Source organism: Crassostrea angulata, chromosome 7 (genome assembly GCF_025612915.1).
Source record: "Crassostrea angulata isolate pt1a10 chromosome 7, ASM2561291v2, whole genome shotgun sequence".
Classification (NCBI taxonomy): domain Eukaryota; kingdom Metazoa; phylum Mollusca; class Bivalvia; order Ostreida; family Ostreidae; genus Magallana; species Magallana angulata.
In genome coordinates, this window is record NC_069117.1 from 27,170,524 (window position 1) to 27,185,584 (window position 15,061).

The following is a 15,061-nucleotide window of genomic DNA, read 5'->3' on the forward strand; positions in this document are numbered from 1 at the left end:
AATACACGATAGTGATACATATATACATCCACTTTAGCTGTTGGGGCATCGCAATTAAGCATATACTATAGTTTCAGGAGCGGCATATAACTTCCCACTCTTCCTAATCTCTAGCCTATACAAATATTTTATCACTTGTTACATGTATCATAAATAAAATGAGTTTATATACCAAGAATAACAAACAATACATGTTTATAAGTTACGTTTACCGTGTTAGAGAATATTCGGGATGTTTACAATTTTTGTGCATGCGCAACGTCACTACCGGTTTTGATCTCACCCGTCCCCTAACCAGATTGATTTCAAAATTAGTCTAACATGTGTATATATCTATAAGAGATTAATCGATAATTATCTTAATCAAACGAGGAAATCAGAAAATTCAACAAAAATTGCAGCACGTGCTTATCAAAGATAAAAATATAATATAAACTTAACCAACCTATCTTCTCAGCAACAGGAAGTGAAAGAAAGATTATTGGGCTTGGGCTTTAATTTATATATTCAATGGGGAGATAACTCTAGTAATAAAGTGCGTGACAAAGGGGAGATAATGGTGTCTGCCCTTTCTTCGATAACACCATCCAATACATAAAGAATTGGATGTAAATAATAATTTAAAAGCAAAATGCGTATAGAGGATACCATATATTGTGTAAATTTTATTTGCTTTATCCATTATGTTGAAATGTGTACCTATTTGCGAGGTTTTCCGAGCAAATATAACCATTTCAACGAGTTGACGCAAAATTTATAAAACAAATGCAAATGCTTTAAAGTTTAGAATATTGAAAAAGGATTTATTTAAAATTCTTGGGAGGCATTATTGAGTAAATTTCTTGTACAGCTTTCTGTTTTCATTGCTTCGTTATGATTCACTCCTTGTTAGCTTATTTAATTTGCAGTTTTATAACTACACACCCTGATTTTTTTATTTAAATATTTGACAAATTCATTTCAAATCAGTTTTAGTAGTAAATACAGAGATGTGGAAAATCTTGGGAAACTAGGTCAATGACGCGTTGACGCGAAAAGACATGACAAAAATAATTCGGACAGGATGTATTTGATAAAGCATGACCCGTTTGATAAGAAAAAAAGTTATCACACTGATAAAATAGACCACACTTATGAGATAAAAACAATTTTACATCTCAGGAAAAAGCAGTAATTTTACGCAAATTGCATCACATTGAATGAATATATCTTCTACGAGACGTCGGTTCATTTAATCGGTGAATCGCGATCGGAAAGAGTTTGCATTTGATAACAGATCACATTTTAATTAGTGACTATATTCATAAATTCTACATATATGACATTCAGATGTTTTATCAATTACAAGCTATCACTGTATTTTTCACTTTTAACATGCGTATCATTATACAGCAAGTGTTGTTTCAAACATTCCAAACCATAATATTTACACTGGCATAAGATTTTGAAATTATTTTAATATGTAAATTAAAATATGTTTAAACCAAGTTTGTACTGTAATAATTATGCAGGAAGATATTTAAGATAAGAAGGTATGAAACTACGGATGAACTATATGATGCGTGTAATATATAGGATCTAGTCATATCTAGGAGGACCTTTCCTATATGAATATATAAAGATAGAAAGATTTCATCAACCCATAACAGTCTTGTTCCGCAACGCCTTTGCTTACATAATATTGAATTATTTGTGTATGTTAGAATGCAAAGGTAACTGTTGTACATGTAACTGTATTTGGCAGAACTTTGGATAAACATATACCTTTAGGGATTGGTCAACGCTGTTTAAAACAAAGGTAAATGGTACCTATTCCTTTGAAAAGAGTAAAAAGTTAGAGGATTTTTTTTTCAGATACCGTTTTTTACATGTATTTCCAGAGACTTTTGCTCATTCCTATGTTAATATAAAATGGAAATACTTTTGGTTATAATGCATAATCTATGGTGTTCCGATGGGGCCACTTCGACCTTCGCACTTTCGCCTTTAGGTCGAAGATGCGAGAGTGCGAAGTTGCGAAGGCGAAAGTGCGAGAGTGCGACGGCGAAGGAGCGGAAGTGCGAAGATGCGACGGCGAAGCGCGAAGATGCGTTGGCGAAAGTGCGAAGGTGCGAAGGCGAAGGAGCGATACTACTATCGCTCCTTCGCCTTCGCAACTTCGCATTCTCGCCTTCGCAACTTCGCACTTTCGCTTTCGCCTTTTTTGATAGCATTCAGAAAGTCTCGGTCAATTACATAGAATTTGATGCAGATACCGTACTCGCCAAGGTTTTCCGATTAATCCATGATATCATTGGTACGCATGCGCTAGGCCATTGTGCGTACTATGAATGTTTATAAATATTTTAATGTGTATATGTGACATATATGTTTACCAGTGCTGGCTATGTCTAATCATTATATACTCCATATAAAATGTAATGTCCGCCATAATGTATACATATGCACTTCCAGACTCCTGTCACTTACCAGCTGTCTGTTTACCGTGGATCAAACACAGTAACATTCTAATTTCATTATGCAACACTCCTTGCTGATGTATAGATCTAGAGGGGGAGAGGGGTCCGCCCCCGGAAAATTCAATATTAATAACTTCACACATGCAGTAAAGGGGAGAGAGGGTCCGGATCTCATCCCCCCGGAAAATTTAATTTTATTAATTATATATACTGTAATCCAAAATATGTCTCGGAACCCTCCCCCACCCCCCACAAATATAATTATCCATCCAACCCCCCCCCCCTACAAAAAGTTATGGATCTGCGCAAGCTGTTGAAAATATATTCAAAAAAGTTCATTGCCTGCCTCAGATGTCCTTTTATACAGCTAAAATTGTCTTTAAACGATAGAGAGCTCCACAATTATAAAAAGGCGAAGGCGAAAGTGCGAAGATGAGAGTGCGAAGGTGCGATGGCGAATGAGCGATAGTAGTATCGCTTCTTCGCCTTCGCAACTTCGCACTTTCGCCTTCGCACCTTCGCGCTTCGCCGTCGCATCTTCGCACTTTCGCTCCTACGCCGTCGCACTTTCGCACTTTCGCCTTCGCAACTTCGCACTCTCGCACCTCGACATAAAGGCGAAAGTGCGAAGGTCGAAGTGGCCCCATCGGAACACCATAATAATCACTAATAAGTGATGAATCTCGACTAAGAGATGAGATATTCAGTTTGAAGTTCATGAAATAAACTTCTCTTACTAATGTTTTGATTTGTCAGATTCAAATTTTTATACATATTGCAAGAAAAAAAATGAAAAACCTGTTACAGCTGCCATGCTCAACAGATTTAAATGTGACATATTAATCAAGGCATATAAAATTGCATATGTGCTCTATTTACTACTGGCAAGTTTAATACGAAAATAAGTTAATAATTCATGACGGTGATATCTCATATCGTTATGCATTTGTTAAATATATAAGATTGTTGAGTTTGACATAATAGTAGTTGCATATGTACATTACCTGAATCTTATATAAAAATGTATTAATTTATCTTTTTAAATTTTTTTCAGGTTTAAGTTGAAGTCAAAAACCAAGGCAGATTCACGCCGCTTGTGTAAGGGAAGTATAAACCAAGTCTTTGGAACCAACTTCCAAAATGGGATTCTGGGTATTGATTACGTTGGTGTTTATTGTGCAGATAAAAGGTATGGATTTCTACCACGAAGTGAACTATTCACATTACCCCTTGTTTTTCTCATTACTTCAGCAAAAGTAATTGAAAAAATGAGAAGAATCCTTTTCGAAATGCAAACCCCTTCAAAGATATGTTATTGGTTTTGGATGACCTACTGCAATCAATGCTAGCCCATTGTTATCGTTTGGCATTTTTAATAAATCATTTCTGCTACTACTAAAAAAAACTTTGAAAATAAAATTTTCAAATGCATTAGATATAATGCTTGTTCTTAAAATGTCAATTAGAGTGTTGAACTTTTATCAATGTCAAGTTATGTATTTTGACTGATGATTTGTCTGTGAATTATCAATATAGTTGATGCAGAATTCATTGTGACAATTATTGATATTGGGGAGGTAGCGGAAGGCGACACAGTTAACTTCACCTGTACATTTACTGGAACAAGAACGCCTACTCACTCTTATTTCATGTTCCACCCTCATTCGGATGACGTATCTAAATATTTCGTCAACTCAACCTCGAATCCAGTAATTGAATATAATAACAACACAAAGAACTACACAACGACTTTCACAGTGATGAACGTCCACATGGATCGTCGATTCAATTACAAAAATTTGTTTTGCTCTTCTTTATGGAGCGTCAAACAGAAACGATTATTGGTTTATTGTAAGTCAAAATTCTTGGTTTCGTTTCTCAAAAACGTTACTTTAACCATCAACTTAATGAATGATTGTCAATTGCAAACTAACTTAATCAATATTAAGATCTTATAATGTCTGTATAATACAAGTATAGTCTGTCCCAAGTTATTGCTTCCATCACTTTTTGATGATTTTTGATAAAAGTACACATACCTGTGAAAGAAGTAAAGTTAAAATTGATGAAATGGAAAATATCTAAGATATCCTCATTAGCAAATTATCCCTTTTCCCTTATAAAAGTTTACAGGAACGAAAACAAATTTATAATGGGAAATGTTTATATCTTTTCTCCAGTTGGAAGTACTCGGGACGCCTCGCGTAATTGTTCAACGTTATCATTCGGGCTTATAAATGGCTGATGCAATGCAAAATCTCCGTAGACTTTCTATTTTGGGATGTGTATTGAAACCTGAAACAAAGATATTTATTATTATCGAAATATCAAGCGAAAAGTGATAGAAGCAAAACCTCGGGACAGAGTATAGAAATCGTCAAAATTTTAAATGAATTATTTTTAAGTATCTCTATTTATTTAGAATCTATTCATGACACTGAAAATATATATAATTGTTATAATCAGTCTTAACTGTTGATTATTTAAAACCATCATTAAGCTTTAGGTGTATCCTAGTACATGTACTTTAGATGTAGCTTTGTATTACATCTGCGTAGTGAATATACGAATGTAGAAAAATTAAGCTTTTCTGCTAAATTAATGTGTTTGGGTTTCTGTGAAAAATAGAATTTCGATTACAACGCACTTTAAGTGCTTCTTCATAAAAAGTCAAAAGCAAGGTCACGGATTTTCTGTTTCACAAATCTAAGAAACTTCACTCTTGTAAACAATTTCTAATGTACGAAATACAGCTTTGAGATAAATTTTAAAAAATCTGTAAATTTCTCTATTTTTCTTTTACTTAGATGGCCCAGACGACAGTAAAATGGAACTCTCTGGCAAAGAGACAGGAATCGAAGGAGTCTCTGGTTCATGGAAATGTACAGTGAGCAAATCTAATCCTGCAGTCAACCTCACTTGGTACAATGGCTCCACGGAATTCACTCCTGACTCAAAAGCTGTTGTCACCAGTACAGATGTAAGATTATTAATCTTATAGCTAATACTGTTGATTCCTAATTAAAAGGGAGGATTAATTATCCGCGTAAAATAAAGAAGCAGATCTCGGGGGTTTTAAAATTTCGCGTTTTCTTTTCGGACAGATGAACTGTGATAAAAATGTCTCGTTAGCAATTTTATATTCTCGGGATTAAATGGGAAATGGTTGAGTCGTGAAATTAAGTACTCGTGTAATTTAAGGATTCTTACTTAAAGGTTTTAAGAGCGATAATAAAACACAATTTTATTTCAATGTTTCTATTTATTGTTATTTCAATTCAAAGTTTTGAAAATGTCATTTTGATTTTCTATATTACACGCATGTTGTGCAACATTAAATCAAACATTGAGTTTTATTAGCATAATCCGTATCATTCTCCGTAAGAGCGAGCTACGATTAAGTGTGACGTTTCTGCATGGTCTTACTAATCACCTAATTCGATCACGTGACTTGATTCCATTCGAACACCTAATAAAAACCATGCGACACTATAGCATTGAATGACTTATTTTTGACGTCGTCGTGTCAATAACTGCCGTCAGGTGAGCAGACAAATTGAATAACGCGCGTTAGCGCGTTATGATAATTTGTCTGCTCACCTGACGGCAGTTATTGACACGACGACGTCAAAAATAAATCATTTAATGCTTATATTTACATTCCCTTACTGAGGAAATCAATTGTTTACTTAAATAAATCGATATAAAGTGCAGATCACGGAGGGAGTGAATAAGTAACAGCAAGAACAGCTGTTTTGTAAAACCGGTTTAAACTGATTTTCACATAGCCTGTTGAGATAAGATCGACGAGCATGAAAATATAATCCATGATAAATAACTCTTGAAATGTTGCTTTTAACAATAAAGTCAACTTATTTGTTGAATAATTATAAAACATGGTGTTTTGACAACATTCATGAAATACATTTTTAACTGATAGCATAGAAATCACTGTTTGAGAACTACTTATGTAAATTACTCGTAAATTCATACGCAGTGAATAGGTGTTGCATTTAGAGGCATTTAAACATCACTGAATTTTTATGGAAAAACACAGTAGAATGTAAATATATGTTAATGAACAGCATGTTTTAAAATTGTAATTCTGTAACATCGGCACGACAATCGTAATCAGTACTTGTTATCAGGTGTGATCAATTTCAAATTGCCGAGTAATGATTAATTTTTAGTAATTATCGTTTTTATTAAAATTTATTGTACTCAAGTCCTGTAATCATTTTCAGGGTAACTTTAAAACCGAGCAAGAGTGGAAGTTCATCTACACTCGAGATTACTCTGGGTCTAATGTCAGTTGTGTAGCCACAGGATACAAGAATAAAAGAGTCACTAAATCTAAGCAGTTACAGGTCAATTGTAAGTTTGTATGTTACGTTATGAATAAACACTCAAGAACCATGTATTCACAAGTTGTAAACATGTAGAATGTTTCAACAAGTACAATTATAATTTTAATTGTTTGATGATCAAAAGATAACTACATGCCTGCAACTGTAACATTTATAAAGTTAACTTATACTGATATTTATCTGTACTTCAGTATAAATACTTGCAATTTTGCTTAGTTTATTGGTGTGGGTTAAAGTATTAAATGATCTTGTTAAAAATAGTTGAAAGTTTGAGCAAATGTTGCATGATCAAAGCGGCCTCTCAAAATCTGAAATAGATAAAATTGATTTTTTATAGGTTGTTTACATTTTTTTTTTTAATTGAACATATTTTATTGATTAAATCAAATGGATAAGACACAAGTTCTAAAACTTAGATAGTCTTCTCCTAGTAATGAAATTTTATATTTTATATTTTTACACTAACCGTCCAATTAAAGTGGAAGCAAAGTCTTCTCAACCTTTTCCTTGAAATGAAATTAAATTATATATCGATGCGTCAATTAGTATACAAACGTAAAATGCTTAAGATGAAGAAATAGTATTTTGGAATATCATTACAACAAAACGCGTTTGAAAATGTTTGGTCTCTCTGGTTAATGAGCGCCAGCTACATTTACTCCCAAAATCAAAACTAAGCTATACAAGCGGTGAAATCACCCACGGCATCTTTGATGCATTAATAAATGGTTATGTTTTGTTAAAAATTAATTGAAAAATAAATTCATTATGGTAAACGATCAACAACAACGTCATTGCATTGTTTTATTATTGTTTAATTGATACACAGGTTCGTAGTGTGAAGGAAGTAATTCAGTTACCAATATACAACGTCTATTAAAATACTAGATATTGTCCAAACAAGCATACACTGTTATCTTGTAAATCATTTTATTAGAGGTCTATGATGTCATCAACACTATTTTATACATGTAATTAGCAGTTGGACATATTTAAAATTTCCTTACATGCAGTTGCTCCAGAGCTAGAAGTCAAGGGAAAGAACTTATACCTCATAGATAAGAACATAATGAGGTGTTATATTGATGAGGGGGCCACTTTGAATCTGACCTGTAGGATGGTGGCAGCCAGTCCCATGACCAGTGCAGAGTGGGAAAGAAGAGGTACTGCAACGTTACAAAAGATCTCGCTGCTTGATAATACTAAAAGAAAGGTTTAAAACTACATACTGCCAATCAGTTTACCCAGAGAAAAAAAAACACTCTTACTTCTTCACTCAGTATTAAAGCATTCACTGACTGTGTATATAATTCTTCTTTGTATTTTCTTTTCTTTTTTCATATTTCTATGAGTCATTAGTGTTAATTATTCTGAACTCACTAAACAGATGCGTTAATTCTCTTTTTTTTTGGTCAACGTAAGGCTAAATTGTTGTAATAAGTGTCGCTTTTGAGAAACAAAAAATCGTTAGGGAGGAAACCATAACTTCAGATGATCGCCTTTTCCGTCAATTAAATAGTATAAATACCCTGAAAGTTACACAAATAGGGATAAAATATTTATTAAATTAAAAAATAAATAAATAAAAAACACATTTTATGGTGTTTTTTTTAATTAATTACATGTAATTGATTTTGAACAATGTGAATAAGGATTTATGTACTTATACCAGACTTTCTCGTGTTGTTGTTTAGGGGAGTAACTTGGTTTGTGAGCTTTCTATTCAAAGTCATCAAATCATTTTTACAAAAATATATTTTGTTGTTTTCAGATAATATGTAATCATATACTGGGTAAAGCCGTTTACCGAAAAGAGAAACAAGCTAATCAGAAATTCACTACTGTAATGAAAAAAAAAACCTGAGAGTATCAATCAAAGAACTGAAATACTGAGGGGAGTTGAGTTTATCGATTATCATTTATTTTAAAATCAACTTATTTTGCGTGGCAATTAGTTTCTAGTCTGCATTTGAATTGCGCACTTTTTTATAATATGAATTTTTAGACTTTTCAAACAAGAATTTCGAGAAACCAAATATGAATTAGGTTGTGTAGTATTTAAAGATAGATTTCAAACTATGTATTAGTAATTGAAACAATTCTAAAAATTGTATGGGTCCAAGCACTATTGATATCGAACTTTTGTCTCGTTCAACCAGACGCTCGGCTGTCTACGTTAATCTCCGAAAACCAAGAGAGACTATCTGCTTGTCGGAAATTTACGGAGACAGCCGAGCGTTTGGTTGAACGAGACTATATTAAACTCTGGCGTAGGAATACATGAGACTACAAAAATATCTAATTTTATTGGTATTATATAAAATCTGAGTATTTTCCAAGTGTTTATAGATAAGTTTTCTTGAAAAACAATGCTTCAGCTTACATTACATCGAATTTTTCTATTATTTTCAAGTACTAAGTCTTGTCAGCGGTGATGATTTGTGATTTGGTCCAAACACTGTTTCACTTTCGGTTTGCCAGAGTAACTGTATAGGTGAGTTGATTAAAATCAACTCCTAAAAAACCCTGAAGAAACCCTGAGTGGCACTGAGGAAACCCTGAGTGGCCCTGAGATTTGCACTGAGGGTGTCGAGGAAGCCCTGAGGGACCCTGACCTCAGGGTTTCCTCAGGGTTTTTTTTTATAGCATCAGGGGTTTTTTTTCATTACAGTGGTGAAAGGAAATAAATCACTCATTAGAACACAAAAAGTTTCATAAACCAGTCTGTACCAAAATTAATCATTTTCCAGGTGTTATCAGCTGGATTAATTTGTACATTATACCTAAAACTTATTTATTTATTCATCATTCATTGTTCCTTTCACATTTCGGCAAGTTTGAAGCAAATTGTTCAGGTTAAAAAAAATTGTTATAAAGTTTTCTCAATGAGTAATGACCTTTTAAAAGTATTTACTAAAAGCAATAAATTGTAATCAACTGCATGGATGTCAAGATATTATATTGGAATATTTCATAAACGGTGTTGATGAACTTTTCCAAGTTCATATCATTTATAATAATGATTCTTTTTTAAATTCATTTCAGGAACTGACCAATTAGTAATTACGAACGTTCCAAAACGGTTAGGATCTGAAATGTTTATTTGTAAAGCTCAAAACTCGGTGGACAGTACCTACCTTCGTGTCAGATTTGTTGTACAGTGTATGCATCATTTCTTGATTCGTTGAAAACTATACTTTATATACCAATTAATGGGACTTGGACACGATCTGAGCTCAAAATTTTCAAATTCTATTTTTTCAATTTATATGTCTAGAATTGTTAATAAAGATGTTTTCAATGCTTTGACAAAATTTAAAAGTCAAGTATCGAGTTACAAGTGAGTTACAGGGCGCAGAATTCTTTGTTTTGTAAACAAAGCTCGAGTCCCGTTAATGTTCACATATTTGTTGTATTGGTATAAGTTTCTATCTAATGTTGCTGTTTCTTGTAATGAAATTATTTATGAACCCATTGAATCAGTCGATCTTGTTTCCACAAGTTATTTTGATTGAGAAATGGCAATTTCTTTACTCTACAGTATTTGTAAACAAACTTATAAGACTCGAGCTTTGTTTACATAACAACAATTTTTTACCTCTGTATCTCGCTTGTAACGCGACTTTTAACATTCAAATTTTGGCGAATCATTCAAAATACAAAAGTAAACTATTTTATACATAGAAATAAAAAATAAAATTTTCATTTGAAATCGTGTCCAGGTCCCTTTAAGTTAAAGTAATGGGACTTAACATATTGATCTTAATTTGTTTAATCAGATGTTGTAATTATTTGTATCATTAAAAAATTTCTTGAAATAATTCAAATCTATGAATTCAATTTTATATTGTCGTGACTTTAAATATATTTATAAATGATTCAATATTAATGAAAAAATATCTAAATTGTTTTAATAGACGGACCGGAATTTTCCTATATATATGACAAATCAGCGAATGAAGGAGACAATATTACTCTTAATGCTGATATATTATATGCAAATCCATTACCTGTGAAAATTACTTGGAGAAAAGAAGGAAGTGCAAAGGTCTTGTCTACGAATTTGAAGCTAAGTCTCCAAAACATAAGAAGAGAACAAGCAGGGGTGTATGTCGTGGAAGCCACAAGTCTGAGGATGAGAGAGAACAACACGGCTGAAGAAGTCACAGGAAACACCACTGTGAATGTGGTAGTCAAATGTATGTCTATAATTATAGTTTAATGTTGTAATGTTTGAAATCATACTTTAGAAATGTATCATATAACAAAGTATGTCTATACTTGAGGCTTTGAGTACTATGAGGTGATAATTTCGGTCGGGGCGTGGTCAAATCCAATAAAGCATGAAGGGCTGTATGATAGATTTGGCCACGCTCCGACCGAAATTATCACCTCATAATATTCAGAGAATGATTCCTTATAACTTTATTTTATTTCCAATTTGTACACTTTAAAACAACATTATTTAAAACCACTTTTTTTAGGTAGCATATGCTATGTATAACTACGAAGCGCAGCCAGTAGCTTTCTCGCCCATTTTGTGTCACTCCTGTTTTATGAAGTTATTAGGTTTAAGGGCTCAAAATTGATTCGAAATGTTATCACAGACAAAGATAGTTGGAAATGTTAATATAGTTTAATGTTGTAATGTTTGAAATCATAGAAATGTATCATATAACAAAGTATATAAAATACATATATCTATGTTATTCAATGTGCATTGTAAACGTTTTCATGATATGGCATTATATCAGACTAAATACAAACACTGAGTCGTTCTTTATGAATTGACGTAATTTTTAATTTGATTAATTCATAAAGATATCGTTGATATATAATAAATCGAACAAGGAGTCTATTAAGATATGTAACTCCCCCACTTAGATTAACTTTACACGCTATTATAACAATTGCTGATTTGATAGATTTGACCACGCTCCGACCGAAATTATCACCTCATAATATTCAGAGAACTTTACACGCTCTTAAAACAATTGCTGTATCATGATCTCTAATTAAAAGTTAACTGAGATTATTAGTGTAAATAATGCATTTCGCTAAGAAAATTTTAATTGTAATGTCGAAGTAATTACAATGTTACAAACAACAAGAAGACGAGTTATGTTTTAAGCTACACACGCAATAAATTGCGGTAATTTTGAATGACGGGGAAAGTGCATGTGCTTGATTACTTATAAAAGGTTCCATTGTACTGTTAATTACAATGCTCAATTCGATTACGTTACAAAGATATCAATTTTTCAACAATAAAATAAATATTTCCTGCCAGGGAAGTAATGCCAACCTATCACGTGATATCGACAGCTAATTATAGACTATCATACAAACATTGAAGAAAGGTCAACATCTTTATAATTGTTACAGTTTCACGAAGAAAAGGGTGTTAATTTTTCAGTCGAGCGTAAATTTGCCCAATATGGGAGTACGAAAAAAATAAACACTTTTGCGAGCGTTTGGGCATGTACATTGTGTATATAGGCCAACATCTCTTTAACAATGACGTAGGCCTACGTGTTTTCCCTAAAGGCGATTTTTTTTAGCTCGCGTTGGTGTTATCCTATCTAGACATGCTAAAGTAAGGGTATCGTGAATGATAAACGCTTTACACTCATACTAGCTTCGTGTGTATATTTCAAAATTCTAATTCTAATTTCAAAAACAACTGTTAAGCATGTACAAAAAAAATCGAGACGATAAGAATAATAAGGCAAAAAAATATTTTTTTTAACTGTTACCCGATTTCCCGCGGACATACGCAATAGCATATATTAAAAAGCATTACTTTCCTTGCAGATAAATAAACAACTCAATTTCATTTCTTTTTAAACGAGATGGAATCTCCACCGTTGTAATTTACAGAATAAAGGTAACTTTTATCAGTGAAGAAAACACATGCGTTTTCACTGTCATTTCAAAGTTGACGCAAAGTATATCGTGTTCATCTTAAAAATTCATATATAAACGTACAGTGACTTAGCAGAGAACGATTTCAACTGTTCAACATCTGGTAAATCTCGCACTTTAACTGCTTACTCAATGAACTCGGGTAATAATGATAATATATATCATTATACTTACATTTTACATACTGGAATCTGATTGGTTTAGACGCAGTTTATAATCCGTTCTAGGCCTATTGCCCTCAGCGTTAACAACGGATAACACAATGAGTTGTCACTTGCGCATAAGCTGTGCGCGTACGGTTCACCGTAGAATTCATGTGTCTTCTAAAGATGTCAGTACTGCGGGTTTTTGGGGTTTTTGTTGTTGTTTTTTTTTTAAAGTAAAACATTAAGTGTGATAAAAAAGGACTGCAATACGAGGACCATATGCACGTGTTTCCAAAGAAAAAGTGAAAGCCTTTAGATTTTCAAAGATTCCACCGACTCTAGCTGCCTGCTTTTAACCACTAAATGTACGTTGTATTACGTATATATACATATATTGCCCTGACTTTTATCTTAGAATTTAAAGGGTTCATACTTCTTAAATACTGTAATTATGATCTATATTAATGAAGATTGCATGTACATGTATAGTATCAGGCATTCGGCGAATTCTACTATTTGCGCACACATTACGCTCCGCACTACTTTTGTTAACTACTAGTATGCAGCGACAGCTTTGTATAAATTAATTTCATATTTTGATGCATTTTTCTTGGGATTTTTTAACTTTTATACAGTGACATAATTATTCAATCATCTATTATATACAGTCACATAATTATTCAATCATACATAAATGCTTAAATATTTTTAATCAGGAAGCACTCTCGCCTCGCCTAATAGAAAAGTAAAGTTAAGCTACAGTGTTTTTTGAAAACAACAAAACATTGCAAATTATGCTATTTGATGCCTGTTGTAGTTTCGCCATTACCGTCATTATTTCATAATAATGACCGTTTATATAACATGCCGATCATTTCTTTAAAAGGAATTCTTTGTTTCTGTACTGTTTACCGAAAACTTTTCAATTACAGCGCCTTTGAACTTTAAAGTGTGCATATGACATGGAATCCCAATCCCGATTCAGATAAACATGTGCTAGTCTGGTTCCCTGAGCTACCCATTACGCACAGGAACCAGGCTAGCTCATGCGCAGGCTGAATTTTCCCCATAGCGTCCTTTTTAACCTCGCTTAAATACTTTCTTCGTGAACCTCAGGCAATAAATAGTGCTTCGATCGCGTTCGTTGACAATGGTTTTCTCGTGGGTGTCAATTTCAACTGATACCCACCTAAACAAGCATACTGTGGAATCATTAGATTTCGTGGTGGCTCAATTTTCGTGGAATTCATGGGTACCTCTCAACCACGAATTAACATGCTCCACGAATTAATAAATTAGGGTAATAAAGTCAAATTTCCTTTGTAAGTTTCAGAGAATACACGAAATTACGTCCCCATGAACCTGTAAAATTTAAGCAATCCACGAAAATTGGCCCCCACGGAATTCAATGATTCCACAGTAACAGTATTTATTTAATATTGAAAATTTTATTACATAATAGTTTCTCTTCATTATTTTTTCAAATAATGTGAATGTGTATGAATTATTGTTGTAATTTTCTGTATTTTGGTCATTTATCAGAACTGCAGTACTTTGATCAGTACGTGCACGGGTTGACATTGCATATGATATCGGACATTTACGAAGTAGATACTAGTACATCGACACACCGTATTGTTGACATTTACATAACGAAGCTTTAACTCTAGTTTAATGCTAATATTTCACTACACTCTGTTTCATTAGAATAATCTACGGTAACTGCCTCGGAACAGGTCTTCACCACTGTTAAATTGCCCCCCAAATACCCGTAATCAGAGACATAAATAACAATTGTTACTAGTATTTATGTCTCTGCCGCAGTGTAGCAGAAAATTGCAGAATCCCTCCCAAACGATTTTGGGAGAAATTAATCAAGTTGCATTGAAAATAACAGTCAAATAATTCATAACAAACCGTTTTGAGGCTCTCAATACCTTTCATCTAAAAATTTAATTCTATTATTGAAGAATTCAACACTTTTCCCCAACGTTTTTACTCGTTTCAAATTAACACACAATGTAAACATTCGAAAATTATCGGGATTTTTCATAGTAAATGCGCTGTGTTAGAGTTAATTCCTTTGTTTTCTTACAATGGAGAAGCGCCAGTGAAAATTTACACATATTTGTATTTATCGTTTCTGAGTTTATCCATGCAAATG